The sequence below is a fragment of the Mixophyes fleayi genome, unplaced genomic scaffold, assembly GCF_038048845.1.
Source record: "Mixophyes fleayi isolate aMixFle1 unplaced genomic scaffold, aMixFle1.hap1 Scaffold_171, whole genome shotgun sequence".
Lineage (NCBI taxonomy): Eukaryota > Metazoa > Chordata > Amphibia > Anura > Limnodynastidae > Mixophyes > Mixophyes fleayi.
The window spans coordinates 90,001-92,500 of NW_027446046.1; the positions used below are offsets into that span (position 1 = coordinate 90,001).

Consider the following 2,500-nt stretch of genomic DNA (forward strand, 5'->3'; position numbering starts at 1 on the left):
TACCTACAGCCACACCACCCTGAACAAGCCCAATCTCGTCTGATCTTGGAAGCTAAGCAGGGCTGGGCCTGGTTAGTACTTGGATGGGAGACCACCTGGAAATACAAGGTGCTGTAGGCTTTTTTTTTTCTCTCTTGTTCCGGCCTCCTTCAATGCTGGTTTTCAGATGTATAAGAGATGTAGGTCAATAGGAAACCAATACCTACAGCCACACACCCTGAACAAGCCTGATCTTGGAAGCTAAGCAGAGCCGGGCCTGGTTAGTACTTGGATGGGAGACCACCTGGGAATACCAGGTGCTGTAGGCCTTTTTTTCTTCTCTCTTGTTCCGGCTTCCTTCAATGCTGTTTTCTAGATGTATAAGAGATGTAGGTCAATAGGAAAACAATACCTACAGCCACACCACCCTGAACAAGCCCAATCTCGTCTGATCTTGGAAGCTAAGCAGGGACGGGCCTGGTTAGTACTTGGATGGGAGACCACCTGGGAATACCAGGTGCTGTAGGCCTTTTTTTTTTCTCTCTTGTTCCGGCTTCCTTCAATGCTGGTTTTGAGATTATAAGAGATGTAGGTCAATAGGAAACCAAAACCTACAGCTACACATCTCTAAACAAGCCCAATCTCGTTTGATCTTGGAAGCTAAGCAGGGTCAGGCCTGGTTAGTACTTGGATGGGAGACCACCTGGGAATACCAGGTGCTGTAGGCTTTTTTTTTTCTCTCTTGTTCCGGCTTCCTTCAATGCTGGTTTTTAGATGTATAAGAGATGTAGGTCAATAGGAAACCAATACCTACAGTCACACCACCATGAACAAGCCTGATCTTGGAAGCTAAGCAGAGCCAGGCCTGGTTAGTACTTGGATGCGAGACCACCTGGGGATACCAGGTGCTGTAGGCCCTTTTTTTTTTCTCTCTTGTTCCGACTTCCTTCAATGCTGGTTTTGAGATGTATAAGAGATGTAGGTCAATAGGAAACCAATACCTACAGCCACACCACCCTGAACAAGCCCAATCTCGTCTGATCTTGGAAGCTAAGCAGGGCTGGGCCTGGTTAGTACTTGGATGGGAGACCACCTGGAAATACCAGGTGCTGTAGGCTTTTTTTTTTCTCTCTTGTTCCGGCCTCCTTCAATGCTGGTTTTGAGATGTATAAGAGATGTAGGTCAATAGGAAACCAATACCTACAGCCACACCACCCTGAACAAGCCCAATCTCGTCTGATCTTGGAAGCTAAGCAGAGCCGGTCCTGGTTAGTACTTGGATGGGAGACCACCTGGGAATACCAGGTGCTGTAGGCCTTTTTTTCTTCTCTCTTGTTCCGGCTTCCTTCAATGCTGGTTTCTAGATGTATAAGAGATGTAGGTCAATAGGAAAACAATACCTACAGCCACACCACCCTGAACAAGCCCAATCTTGTCTGATCTTGGAAGCTAAGCAGGGACGGGCCTGGTTAGTACTTGGATGGGAGACCACCTGGGAATACCAGGTGCTGTAGGCCTTTTTTTCTTCTCTCTGTTCCGGCTTCCTTCAATGCTGGTTTCTAGATGTATAAGAGATGTAGGTCAATAGGAAATCAATACCTACAGCCACACCACCCTGAACAAGCCCAATCTCGTCTGATCTTGGAAGCTAAGCAGGGCTGGGCCTGGTTAGTACTTGGATGGGAGACCACCTGGAAATACCAGGTGCTGTAGGCATTTTTTTTCTCTCTTGTTCCGGCCTCCTTCAATGCTGGTTTTGAGATGTATAAGAGATGTAGGTCATTAAGAAGCCAATACCTACAGCCACACCACCCTGAACAAGCCCAATCTCGTCTGATCTTGGAAGCTAAGCAGAGCCGGGCCTGGTTAGTACTTGGATGGGAGACCACCTGGGAATACCAGGTGCTGTAGGCCTTTTTTTCTTCTCTCTTGTTCCGGCTTCCTTCAATGCTGGTTTCTAGATGTATAAGAGATGTAGGTCAATAGGAAAACAATGCCTCCAGCCACACCACCCTGAACAAGCCCAATCTCGTCTGATCTTGGAAGCTAAGCAGGATGGGCCTGGTTAGTACTTGGATGGGAGACCACCTGGGAATACCAGGTGCTGTAGGCCTTTTTTTCTTCTCTCTTGTTCGGCTTCCTTCAATGCTGGTTTCTAGATGTATAAGAGATGTAGGTCAATAGGAAAAGGAAACGAATACCTTCAGCCACACCACCCTGAACAAGCCCATCTCATCTGATCTTGGAAGCTAAGCAGGGCTGGGCCTGGTTAGTACTTGGATGGGAGACCACCTGGGAATACCAGGTGCTGTAGCCTTTTTTTCTTCTCTCTTGTTCCGGCTTCCTTCAATGCTGGTTTCTAGATGTATAAGAGATGTAGGTCAATAGGAAAACAATACCTACAGCCACACCACCCTGAACAAGCCCAATCTTGTCTGATCTTGGAAGCTAAGCAGGGACGGGCCTGGTTAGTACTTGGATGGGAGACCACCTGGGAATACCAGGTGCTGTAGGCCTTTTT

General features: G+C 47.6%; 6 non-coding genes and 5 pseudogenes across 6 annotated transcripts; all 11 read left to right on the forward strand.

Moving 5' to 3' along the window:
• The first annotated feature begins 1 nt into the window (after position 1).
• Positions 2-120, forward strand: LOC142117659 (5S ribosomal RNA; annotated as a pseudogene).
• A 269-nt stretch (positions 121-389) lies between these two features.
• On the forward strand, positions 390-508 carry LOC142117865 (5S ribosomal RNA). The gene has a single exon (XR_012682990.1). It is a non-coding gene; the product is annotated as a 5S ribosomal RNA (ribosomal RNA).
• Positions 509-588: 80 nt separating this feature from the next.
• Positions 589-707, forward strand: LOC142117836 (5S ribosomal RNA; annotated as a pseudogene).
• A 271-nt stretch (positions 708-978) lies between these two features.
• LOC142117405 (5S ribosomal RNA) lies at positions 979-1,097 on the forward strand. Its single transcript, XR_012682820.1, has one exon. It is a non-coding gene; the product is annotated as a 5S ribosomal RNA (ribosomal RNA).
• An 80-nt stretch (positions 1,098-1,177) lies between these two features.
• On the forward strand, positions 1,178-1,296 carry LOC142117576 (5S ribosomal RNA; annotated as a pseudogene).
• An 81-nt stretch (positions 1,297-1,377) lies between these two features.
• Positions 1,378-1,496, forward strand: LOC142117488 (5S ribosomal RNA). The gene has a single exon (XR_012682896.1). It is a non-coding gene; the product is annotated as a 5S ribosomal RNA (ribosomal RNA).
• Positions 1,497-1,576: 80 nt separating this feature from the next.
• Positions 1,577-1,695, forward strand: LOC142117467 (5S ribosomal RNA). The gene has a single exon (XR_012682876.1). It is a non-coding gene; the product is annotated as a 5S ribosomal RNA (ribosomal RNA).
• Positions 1,696-1,774: 79 nt separating this feature from the next.
• Positions 1,775-1,893, forward strand: LOC142117443 (5S ribosomal RNA). Its single transcript, XR_012682854.1, has one exon. It is a non-coding gene; the product is annotated as a 5S ribosomal RNA (ribosomal RNA).
• Positions 1,894-1,974: 81 nt separating this feature from the next.
• LOC142117703 (5S ribosomal RNA) lies at positions 1,975-2,092 on the forward strand (annotated as a pseudogene).
• An 86-nt stretch (positions 2,093-2,178) lies between these two features.
• Positions 2,179-2,296, forward strand: LOC142117847 (5S ribosomal RNA; annotated as a pseudogene).
• Positions 2,297-2,376: 80 nt separating this feature from the next.
• On the forward strand, positions 2,377-2,495 carry LOC142117489 (5S ribosomal RNA). Its single transcript, XR_012682897.1, has one exon. It is a non-coding gene; the product is annotated as a 5S ribosomal RNA (ribosomal RNA).
• The last annotated feature ends 5 nt before the right edge of the window (positions 2,496-2,500 follow it).